The following is a 12,358-nucleotide window of genomic DNA, read 5'->3' as shown; positions in this document are numbered from 1 at the left end:
TTAGATATCAGTATGTAATGTTTTTTCCTTTTAATTTCAGGAAGGAAGCCAAAGAGGCAAATGAATTGAGCGGCCATGCCTTAACAAGACTTTCATTTTTATGTTTATAATCATGAGTATATTTGTATTTAATAAATTTCTTTTATTTTCATATCTTATTGTCATTTATTGTGCTCCACGGCGTTATTACTGAAACTTCATCAACAAAAACTATCGAGGTGGGCATATTTGTGGCAACTAGACAAATAGCACTGAGGTAAATTTTGGTGTTTTTATGTTGAGTGCCCGTTGATATGCAGAATAGGATTTGTCAATTTTTCTCATAGAACCTAAGGGCTTCGATAGCAATATTTTTAGTACCATAAACTTTGTTCATATTAAGGAAGTGGAACGTAACAAATTCAGTGAGTGTCTGTTAGGAATATGGTTTATCTTTCCTTAGACTAGTCAACATTCGAATGATTGTAGTCGTTTTGGCCACTGTTATCTCTTTGCGGTTTTCTGATTGGATCAGGCAACCAATCTTCAAACACCTAAAAAGGGAACTATATATCTCTGCTAATTGGCCTATCTTGATTTAATTCTGCTTCTTGTTTTCAATAAGATATACAGGGAATGCAATAGCCAGATCAAGACTCAATTATTGATTCATGGACAGAGTATTACAGTAAAAACTGTGCTATGGCAGCTGCACTGTGGCTGTGCTATGGCAACTGCACTATGACTGTGCTAAGGCAACTCCACTGTGACTGTGCTATGACAACTCCACTGTGACTGTGCTATGGCAACTGCACTCTGACCGTGCTATAACTGTACTGCGATGTTTCAATTCAAGTGCAGTTTAAGTAGAGTCACAGTACAGCCCTTTTAGCACAGTTACAGTGCAGCTTTAGTACAGCCACAGCACAGATTTTTTTGTATGGGTATGTACTATGCGTAAGAATGATGTATGAGTGCATGACTACTTCAGTTCTATAGGTGAATGTGTTAAGAAATTGAAGAAGTGTGGCTTTGCATTATCAGATGGACAAGTAGCAGCGTTTTGTATTGGAGGATTACCAACAGAAAAGTTTGAAGGCCTCATTAGAAGCTTAGAAAGAGAGCTTGACAATGGAGAATTAACAACAGTTAAAGCGAAAGCAAAACTTTTACAAGAAGAGAAAAGATGTAAAACAGACATCGCAGTTAATCAACATCATGCTCTGAAAGCCAGCAAATGAGAAGAGAAGGAGTGCAATAAAGTTAATTCCGCTGGAAAGAATGTAGATCGCCAGCAAAATAAGCAAACCGGAAGTGAGTACAAGCAGAAGAAGAAATATATCAGGTTTTGTTATGCATGCGGATCGTCGACCCACATTAGTACAGCTTGCCCCAAAATCGCTGAAGAAAGAGAAAGGCAGGATAAGTTGAGCCAGAAAACGGATCTGGAGAAAACTGCAAATGCATCGGTAGTGACGCGGCCGTACACAGCTCTTAACACTAGGCTGAGTGGCAAACAATGAAAGTCCAGGTGTATAGACATTAGACGGCGGCGCTACGGATCACATGACCCCAAGGAGAGACTTGTTTACTGAGTTTTCATCTATGCGTGGTGAAGTTATCGTTGGGGATGGAGCACCATTACAAATTGAAGGGAAAGGAACTGTTCGCATCAGGATATCTGAAGAATGTGGTGGATGAGACATTGATTTGTGTGGAGTGCTATTTGTTCCACAGCTCCAAGATAATCTCATCTCACAGGGAACTCTGGAGGGAAAAGGTTTGAAAATCGTTGCATATCAAGGAGTAGCCACTATATACAGAAGTGACCAATCTTTAATCAAAGCACTCAGGGTTGGACATTTGTATAATGTGACGACGGTTGGAGGTATGTCAATCCAATGCATAAAGGACCAATTCAATGAAAACCAAAGGAAGGCCTCTCGAGTCTCATTTTCTTTGTGGCATGATAGATTTGGACATCTTCAAGCCATTAATAAGATACCAGTTATAAATGCAGGAAAAATGCCAGATAAGTGTGATACTTGTGTTGCAGGCAAAATGATAAGGCTGAAGTTTGTAAAGAATGAAGGACAGAAAGCAAAGGATCTACTAGAAAGAATTCATTCTGAGGTAGCAGGACCAATCACACCACCATCAATTGGAGGAAACAGGTATTATACTTCATTTATTGATGAGATGTCGCGGTATATAACAGTTGAACCAATGACACGAAAGAGTGAATTCATGGATAAATTGGAAAGATTTCAGAAGAAGGTAGAGACATTCCAAGAGAAGAGCATCAAGGAATAACAGTCTAACAACGGAGAAGAATATTTTGCAAGATCATAGTAGTAGTGTTTGGATTTAGGGTGCGTCGACGGCAAGGTCATTTTGCACCACTACTGTGCTATTTAATTACAATTGTTATGTATAAAGTAATCTAATGCATCTGATGTCTTCGTTGAAAGTGTACATAATTAGACTTTATTAAAAATGTTTATTTCTCTGAGAAACCGAAATGTACAGATTAAGTTGGTAGGGTGGTCTCCTAAAAGGGTTTTTAGGTCTCCCCCTAGATTATTTCGCCTTCGCGCTTCGCGGTACTTAACACAATCTAGCATGATGTGTCTAATACTTAATGGACATTTACAATCCCCACATTGGGGAGGTTCCTTCTCTTCAGTAAAGAGATACGCATGGGTCAGGGGGCTGTGTCCTATCCTCAATCGTGTAAGTACTACTTCCTCTCTCCGATTACTACGAGCTGAGGAGGGCCACGCTGCTACCGTGTCCTTGATGCCACGGAGCTTGTTATTATTTAGAATCCTCCATGACTCCCTCCATTTTCCAAATACCACGTTTCTTAGAGATGCTCGTAAGTCCTCGTGGGGAACCAGCGTTGAGACTAGAACTTCGTTATTCAGAGCTTCCTTGGCCATAGCGTCTGCTATCTCATTCCCGGCTATCCCCTCATGTCCCGGTACCCACAGAAAATGGATATTCAAACCCTTTCTCGAAAGGGTCAGCAGGAGAGAGTGTATTTCTTGCACGATCGGGTGCACGGGTGAGAAGCCAGAGATGGCTTGTAGCGAGCTCCTGGAGTCAGTGCATATCACAAAGGAGCCGCCGTGGTCATCTAGGGCTTCTAGAGCTGTCCTTATGGCATAAAGCTCCGCCGTGTACACACTGCACATCGGGTGAAGCTTTGCTCTGATGTTCCCGTGGATAGGGGAGACCACTGCACATGCACAAGCAGAGTTATCTTTCGAACCGTCAGTGTAAACGGGGGTAAGGTTGGGGTGATTCCATCGGAACATGGCAAACAAACGCTGGTACTCCGAGGCAGTTGTGGAAGACTTCGGTCGAGATCGTGAAAGAATATTCACCACCGGAGTGGGAGTAATCCAAGGGGGGTGTTCCGAGAATGAAACAGGATACACTTCAGGTAGCGTGAATTCGCATCCGCGAATAAAATCGTTAAAACGAACGTTTACTGGTCTGGTTGCTTTAGTCCTTCGGTTAAAAACATTAATAAAACGGGGTTTAAAAAGTAAACTATAACATGGGTGACTCGTCATTGCTAAAATTTTGGAAACGTAGCTACAAAGAAGCCAGGTCCTTCGGTAGCATAGAGGAGGCTCGCCTGCGTCGGTATATATACTGGGAATCGGGCTGGTCCTAAACGCCCCAGTGCATAGTCGCAGACCTGCGTTGTGCACTGAATTAAGTGCTTTCAAATACGTCTCGCGTGCGGACGCATACACGAATGAGCCGTAGTCTAATTTCGACCGCACCAGTGTGCGGTAAAGTAAAATTAAGGTGGTGCGGTCTGCTCCCCAAGATGCGTGGCTTAAAAACTTTAAAATGTTTAAAGACTTCAAACAGTTTACCTTGACAGAATTAATGTGCTCCTTCCAGTTGAGTTTGTGGTCGAGGGTCATCCCCAGAAACCGGACTGATTCCACAAATGGGAGGTTTCTACCACCTAGGTGTAACGTGGGATTTACATGGACGCCCCGAGTGCGAGAAAAGTGAACGCACTTTGTTTTCTCCAAAGAGAAGAGGAAGCCGTTATTTTGGGTCCATTTGTGAAGTTTATTGATGGTGAGTTGCGCCATACGCGATGCATTCACGACCCTAGATGATCTGCAGAAAATCGCGAGATCATCCACAAACAGTGACCCTAACACTGGCTCCTTGATGCAGTGAGCTATGTCGTTGATCGCAATAGCGAACAACGTCACGCTCAGAACCGAGCCTTGGGGAACTCCGTTGTCAAGAGGGTAAAAATTTGACAACAACTGTCCCGTCCTTACTTTAAAAACACGGTTGGTTAAAAAATTTTGTATAAAAATGGGCAAACAGCCTCTAAAACCCCACTCGCGTAATACGCGTAGAATCTTACGTCGCCAGACCCGGTCGTAAGCCTTCTCTAAGTCGAAAAATACACCGACTACGTGTTGGCAGAGAAGGAAGGCTTCTTGGATGAAATTTTCAATTCTGACCAAGTGGTCCATTGTGGAACGGTTCCGTCTGAATCCGCATTGTATCCTAGAGAGGAGTTTTCGACGCTCCAGCCACCAAATGAGACGTCGATTTACCATTCGCTCCATTAACTTGCACAGGCAGCTGGTGAGAGAAATCGGCCGGTAAGAATTCGGGTCAGCTCGGTCTTTTCCATGTTTTGGGATGGGGACAATGACGGACTCCCGCCAGGACGGAGGAAAATCCCCATTGGCCCAGAGCTGATTAAAAGTTTCAAGGATTTCCAGCAACGCCGATTCCGATAGATTTCGGAGGAAGGCATTGTGGATCTCGTCGGGTCCTGGGGACGTGTCGTGGGAGTCATGGATGGCAGATTTCAGCTCCCAAATGGTAAATGGCATATTGTAATCTGCCGTTGTTTTAGGCTCCATAAAGGATATAGGGACGTTCTCGAGCCTTTTCTTGAGGATCGCAAAAGAAGGGTCATAGCATTCGTCGCTGCTCACTTTGGCGAGTAATTGGGCGAATACGTTCCCTATCGCAGCTGGAGAAGTGATAACCTTTCCTTCGACTTCTAGGAAGGATATACCTAGATGCTGGCTGCTACCCGATATGCTCCTCACCTTACGCCATACCTGTGCAAGTGGAGTCCTGTGGTTGACACCGGAGACAAAATTCATCCAAGAAATCCTCTTTGCGTCCTTTATTACCTGACGCGCTTTCGCTCTTAGTCGCCGAAAAGCGGAGAGATTATTTGCTGTAGGATACTTGTTGAAAATTCGGAGAGCTTTCTTACGTTTTTTAATGGCTTCTGCGCAGGTTTCATTCCACCATGGCACCGCATTTCTTGGAAGGATGCTTCGAGATCGTGGTATGCTAATTTCGGCGGCTTGAATGATGCTGGATGTCAAAAGATTTAAGTTTGTTACACAGTCGTTGTTTTTATCCCACACGTAGTTAAAATTTGAGTTAAAAAGATGCCAATCAGCTTTCCGGACAATCCAACAGCCTGGTCTAATAAAATCGGGGTTTATATTTTGCTCCCTTTTGATTAAAAGGGGAAAGTGATCGCTCCCACTAAGATCCTTATGCACAGAGAGTTTGAGTTTATTGACCAAACTAGTCGATAAAATACTCAAGTCAATGGAGGAAGAATCGCCGCTATAAGAGTTAAAACGGGTTTTCTCGCCGTTATTGAGTAAAAAAAGGTTAAAATCACTAATAAAACTTGATAAAATACGTCCCCTGCGGTTGCACTGTTCCGGGGTGCTTCCCCATAGACGATCGTGAGCATTAAAATCTCCGAGTAAAATAAAAGGCTGAGGTAGCTGGTGAACAAGGGATTCTAGATTAAAACGGGTGACGGGTGCACCCTCCGGCAGGTAAACGTTGCACACCGTTATCGCCTCGGGAGCGTGCACCGTCACCGCTACCGCTTGGAACGGTGTGTTAAGATTTATTCGGGAGGTGTAAAGAGCCTCCCGGACAAAAACCGAAACTCCACCATGGGCTCGTTGGCCACTAGTATCGTCCAGTCTAAAAGTGTTAAAATGTTTTAAATATCCCTTGTCTGTATCTTTAAAACGCGTTTCCTGCAAACATATACAGAAAGGGTTAAAATCATTTATTAAAACAGCCAGCTCCTCCTTATGCCGATAAAATCCATTACAATTCCATTGTAATATAAAATTCATAAAAAGGGTTTAAAAAGGGTAAAAGATAAATAAAAACAGAAAAAAAAGGATGTCAATATTGAAACTTGGAGCAGCATTAGCCCGGAAGTCTGTGGAATCATCGCTTTAAGCGACTTTTCCTTCCCTTATTCCTGACTTTTTCGATCTCTGTGTCCGAAATACAGAGATCTTCGTCTATGTCCTCCTGCATCGGTTCCATACCTTTGCCGGAGGGACCAGGAGAGGGAGTTTTCTCTCGCTGGTCAGGTTTTCTGGTGGTTTTCTTTGTTGTATTTTTGGGAGACACTACGGAGGAGTTAGGGGTGTTTTTTTTAGTATTGCTATTGTTACTCGCATTTGTTTTTTTTAATAAATCTATCTGCTTTTCAGGTTCCGTCTGTGTAGAAATGGTGCACTTCTTAACTGGAGCAGAGGCGATTGCGGCAAAGGAACGCGAGAAAGAGGGGGCACTAAGGGCTTTGAACTTTTTCCTTGCCTCCAGGTAAGATATTTTTTCCATAGTTTTTATTTCCATAATCTTCCGTTCCTCTTTCATTTTCGGGCAATCGCGAGAGTAAGCCGCGTGGGTACCCTCGCAATTCACTCAGCAGGCCGCTTCCGCACATTTGTCCCCATCGTGCTTGTCCTTGCCGCAGCGCGGGCAGGTGGCCTTGCCCTCACATCGCGGTGCGATGTGGCCGAATTTTTGGCATTGGAAGCAGCGCATCGGTTGAGGGAAGAATGGTCGCACAGTTACAGATTCGTATCCTAAGAAGACTTTAACGGGCAGTTTGTCTAGAGCGAACGTGAGAATTACTGACGTGGTATTTATCACTTCACCGTTTCGCTTCGTAGTCAGTCTGCGGCAGTCGATGACGCCCTGGGGGGCCATCTCTCTCTTGATCTCTTCTGGTTCCACGTAAAGAAGGTCGTAGTGACTTATTACTCCCTTAGAGGTATTTAGAGTGCGGTGGATCTCGACTTTAACTGGGATGTCGTGTAATTTTTCAGTTTTAAGCAATTTTTCAGCTTGGATGTTGTTCGCAGTCTCTATTAGTAGGGTACCATCTCTTAGTTTTTTCACCGAATTTGGCTCTCCAGTAATTATCGATTGCATAGCTTTTTTTATGAAAAAAGGAGACACCTTTTTCAGAGTGTCACCTTCTTTGGCGCATTTCATAGACAAAAAACGCTTCGAGCTTTCAAAAGACTTTTCTCCTCCGCCCGTGTCCGGGCGGGATCTTTTTGGTGGAGGAAGAGTAATCGTCTCCATGAAAGTAAGAACATAATTCATCCCCTGGGCTCCCCACCCACCACGGAGCCACACATTCGGGACGCCACACCGAGATCCGGTGTGGTCGCCAGGGCTACCCAAGGGATATAGGAACCTTTGATAGGGGGTCTCTTTTGGGTTAGAACCTCCAGCGCGGGGGCCCTCCGAACCCACGCACCTTCGGCCGCCCTACGGAGACCCCCATATCTCCAGCACTAACCCGTCCTGGCGTACGCTCGGAAGGAGCCGCCAAGCTCCCCAGCCGCCAGGAGCCGATTGACCGAGCTGGGCTCTTCTCGGCCGCCCGTTTTTCGGGGAATCCAGGGCCGAAGTGGGGTATTGAACTCCGGCCCATACCGGGTTTCCGACGCCCAGCTGGGAGCCGGAGAACTCACCCACCAGGATCCCCTTCTCCCCCTTGTACGGGTCTCCACGCACGGCAAACACGTGGGTGAATCTGGACGCCAGATGTATCGGCTACTCAGCACAGCAGAGTCACATGCTGTCTGGACGCTATCCTAGCGTGCGAAGGGTTTTTTGACGAGGTTGTCTCCCCGGTGGGCTCGGGTCCGTGGGGGCGCGGCTCCCCAAAGGAAGAGATTACTCTCTTCCCCCCGTGCGGGGTGCAAGATCATTCCAAGAACATCTGCATAAGAGCGGGATCCATCAAAGACTATCTGCACCATACTCTCCACAGCAGAATGGTTTATCAGAAAGGTGCAATCTGACTTTAATGAATGTTGTTCGATGCCTTCTGTTTCAATCAGGTGCCCCTCATTCCTTTTGGGCAGAAGCAGTCAAAACTGCAGCATATCTGAGAAATCGTTGTCCTTCTGAAGCAATTGGAGGAAGAATTCCGCTGGAGATCTGGCTGCACAGGGAAGTAACAGTTGAAGATTACAAACATCTTCGTGTCTTTGAATGTCAAGCATGGGCTTGGGAACCAAATTCAAGGGGGAAACTGGGTGCACGAGCCACTGAATGTGTCATGATAGGGTACCAAGATGGATCTAAGGCATACAGATTGTGGGACAAAAACAGTAGGGTAATCATTAGTAGGGACGTTGTCTTCACAGAAGATAAATTTCCATTTAAGTGTGTGCAGGGACCAGTGAAACACAAAACTGGGGATGAGGAATTCACATTCCAGATTCATTCCTTTTTCCCGGAGGTGATAGACGAGATTCCTGAACAAGAGGATGTGGCAGCAGGTCCACCAATGGTCTTGGGAGAGCCTCCTGACCCACCAGATGCAGCGCAGGAGATGCCTGAACCAGGAGAGGCACCTCCTCGCAGGTCTGATAGACTTAAGAAAGGGACTGAGTGTTCACATTGCAAACTAGTTAATTGCAAAACCTTTAGTGATGTTCCAAAGACAGCACAGGAAGCGTTGCAGGGACCTGAAGCTGAGCAGTGGAGACAAGCTATGGAAGCAGAACTTGATAATATGCAGCAGCAAGGAGCATGGGAGATTGTGAAGCGACCTAGAGATTGCAATGCAATTGGTAGTATGTGGGTTTTTGTGAAGAAAAGGGATCAAGAAGGTAATGTGGTGAAGTTTAAAGCAAGGTTGGTAGCCCAAGGTTTTAGCCAAATCCATGGCATTGATACACAGAAACTTTTAGCCCAGTTATACATAAGAAAACTATTAGAGTTCTCATGGCTATTGCTATCGAGAATGATTGGCAAATAAAACAATATGATGTGGTAGCAGCTTATTTTTATAGCCCCTTAGAAGTCACTGTGTTCATGGGGCAGGCCCCTTGCATGAGTAAATCAGGTATGGATCCAGATAATTTTGTGTACAAATTATTAAAAAGTGTTTATGGTCTCAAACAAGCAGGTAGAAATTGGAACAGTTTTTTGAAGGATTGTTTATTATAGACTGGACTGAATAAGTGTAAGACTTACCCTTGTGTGTATTTTTCTGAATCAGTTATAGTTGGAGTGTACGTTGATGACTTTCTTGTGATAGCTTACCTAAAGAGATAGAAAAATTTAAGATAAAAATTCAACAATACATGGAGGTAAAAGATTTGGGAAATTTGCATGACTTATTGTCTCTGAAATGTGTTAAAACTAGTGAAAATGCATTTACTGTCAGTCAAGAAAAGTATATCATAGACATTCTCTTTGAGTTTGGTATGAATGGTTGTAAGGGTGTTAGCATACCATTGGAAGTGGGAAGTGTCATCTGAGAGAGGTGTACTAATGAGACTATTTGATAAAACATTGTATCGCAAGGCAATAGGATGCTTGCTTTATCTAGCTGGAGGGACACGACCTGGCATTTCAAATGCTGTTTGTCAATTGAGTCAGTACTGTGAGTGTGCAACAAAAAAAGTCTGGAAAAATGTGTAACATGTATTTAGATATTTGGCGAAGACAAGTGATCATGCATTACATTATCATAAGACTTCTGATAAAATGAAAGTGTACTCAGATGCAGACTGGGGAAATGATGGGGATTATGGTAAATCTTTTTTTGGGTAAGTAATCATCTTAGCAGGAGGTCCTGTTATTTGGAGGAGCAAGAAACGGAGTTGTGTTGCTTCTTCATCTACACAAGATGAGTATATGGCAATGTACCATACTGTATCCGAGGTGCAATGGTTAACTTCCTTTTTACATGAAATAGGGCAATCAAAATTCTGTAAGTGTCCTGTAGAACTCATGGTTGATAATAGAGCTGCCATGGCTATTGCATCAAATGATAATATTTCTGACTGTAGCAAACATTTTAGAATTAAATTTTTCTATGTAAAGGAAACAGCTAATAATGGTGAGTTGTGTTTAAATATGTCAGCACTGATGCAAATATTGCTGATTTATTAATTAAACCTCTTTCAGGTATTAAAACCAAACGGTTTTGCACAACACTAGGTTTATGATCTTAACTTTTGCTAATGAGAAGAAGTGAATAATTATTTTTTTATGAATGATTATTTTTGGAGAATTGTTTACGATAAGGGGAGGTGTTGCATGTATAATATTGTAAGCATCGCAAACAATTTGTATTTATTCATTGCACTTTTAGTTTGCCATTTGTTTTTTTTGTATTTGTGCTGCCACCTATAGTACAATAAAGAGTCAGTCGAGTGGTTGTTCTCACATAATGAAGTGTATTAGTTCGCTTCCTATTTTACCCTGTAATTAATAGCCAGTGAAGGGCCATTGGAGGGTATTGATTCAGCAGAAAAATGACGACAATTACTCCCTTCGCAAAAAATACCATTAATCCTTAATTAGACTTAATGATATTGACGTAAGTATTTTTTCAAATGCATAAACATCTTCACTCTACGGAAAGATGACTTACGATAATCGCGTCGACGTTCCGCATTTGGGCCAACCGCAATTTTGAAAATCATTTCCTAAGTTGTGTTTCAAAAATATGCGTCAGATCAGTAAGACATTACTAATATCATACCTACCATGGCCCTATTTAATACTTCTTGGTTGACATTTATGATAATATCCTCCCCCGATACGTTAATTGCTATGGGTATATCCTCCATTTTTACGCGCAATAAAGTCAATAGCCCATTACCTCACATTGTTTAAATTTCCCGTCGATTCCCAAATTTCCCGCCATTCCCCGCCTTTACTGCTGCTCTCAGCTTGCAGTAGCCGCAGTAGACTTCACAGTAGGAAACGTCATCAATTGACTGACGTCATCGGCTGCTGTGCCGTACCACAGCAACCTAGAGAGAAGGCCCGTTCACAGGCGTGTGACGTCACCCATTGTAGTGCTACCGCCAGAGAGAGCATGGCAGAATGGAAGTAGTCGTGGTGCTGTCTGCGACAGTGGTTTAACCGCCGTAATGAAAAGATAATTGATACCTAATTTACTCAGTCAATTAGAAAATAGTCAGCGGGTTCCGAGAAAATACTGACACGGATATAAAAAATATTTATCAATCTGAAGTTATTCATTAATATTGCGTCTAATCCACGCACCATATAACTTCGCCGCTCTCCAGAAAAAAAACTATTTATAACTGATTCATAAATTGCCCTTGTCAACTATAAGTACTGCATAGCAAGATTAAAATCTGAAATTACTATCTAGAAAAGACTCTTTGCATCCAAAGAGAATTGATTCTTCAACACAAAAGCGTCTCGAAATTCGATAGCATTAAGTGGTGATGTCTGGTATTCGATTAAACCTGGTTGCATTCCATATACTTTCCTTGGATAAATAATTTTTTTCTGGCGGATTAAAAGGTGCTCACACAAGGTCCCAAATGGATCTATTAATTAAGAGTGAATTCTTCTTTATTTTGACACTGAATTATATATGCACATGGGCTATAAAAATCTTACCCTAGAGCCTGACGAAATAAGATTTTCAATGATAGTTACTTGTGAAATATAAGATCGTTGACACATCTGCTATTATTACGCTCGAATACATCAAAATGCAAGCCAAAATTTACGTTTAGTCCAGCCTCGGCTAATAAAACGTACCCGTCCCAGGCGCTTAAGTATTTGAAAAATTATTTGGGATGAGCGAAAGTTTCAATGTCACTTCAGTAGATGTATCAATCTAATAAAAAATCTGAAAGTCCTGCCAAACCATCAACATGAACATTTGTAGAAAGAACACGACATCTCTTAAATCACACCTCAGATCTTACTGAACATGCAGGAAGTAATCGCCGCAAGGAATTTTGGCGGCATGAAAGAAAAAACACAGAAATAAAACACAAATATTTCTTATTGTCATTAGTCAATCACAATAATACCTGCAATTTGCTTTTATTGCCATGAACTAATTTGGTGAAAAAAATATTGGTATTCTCTTTTGAACAAAAATTATTTAAAAGAGCACAGGAAGAAGCCACAATAACTATCTTCAATAGTTTTTCCGACGAATGTCCATTGTCGCATCATCCACTTATAAAAAACAAATCCACCATAGTCCTTTATGTCACTTCAACCG

The sequence above is a fragment of the Ischnura elegans genome, chromosome 10 (genome assembly GCF_921293095.1).
Source record: "Ischnura elegans chromosome 10, ioIscEleg1.1, whole genome shotgun sequence".
Lineage (NCBI taxonomy): Eukaryota > Metazoa > Arthropoda > Insecta > Odonata > Coenagrionidae > Ischnura > Ischnura elegans.
Note: the sequence above shows the minus strand (reverse complement) of the source record.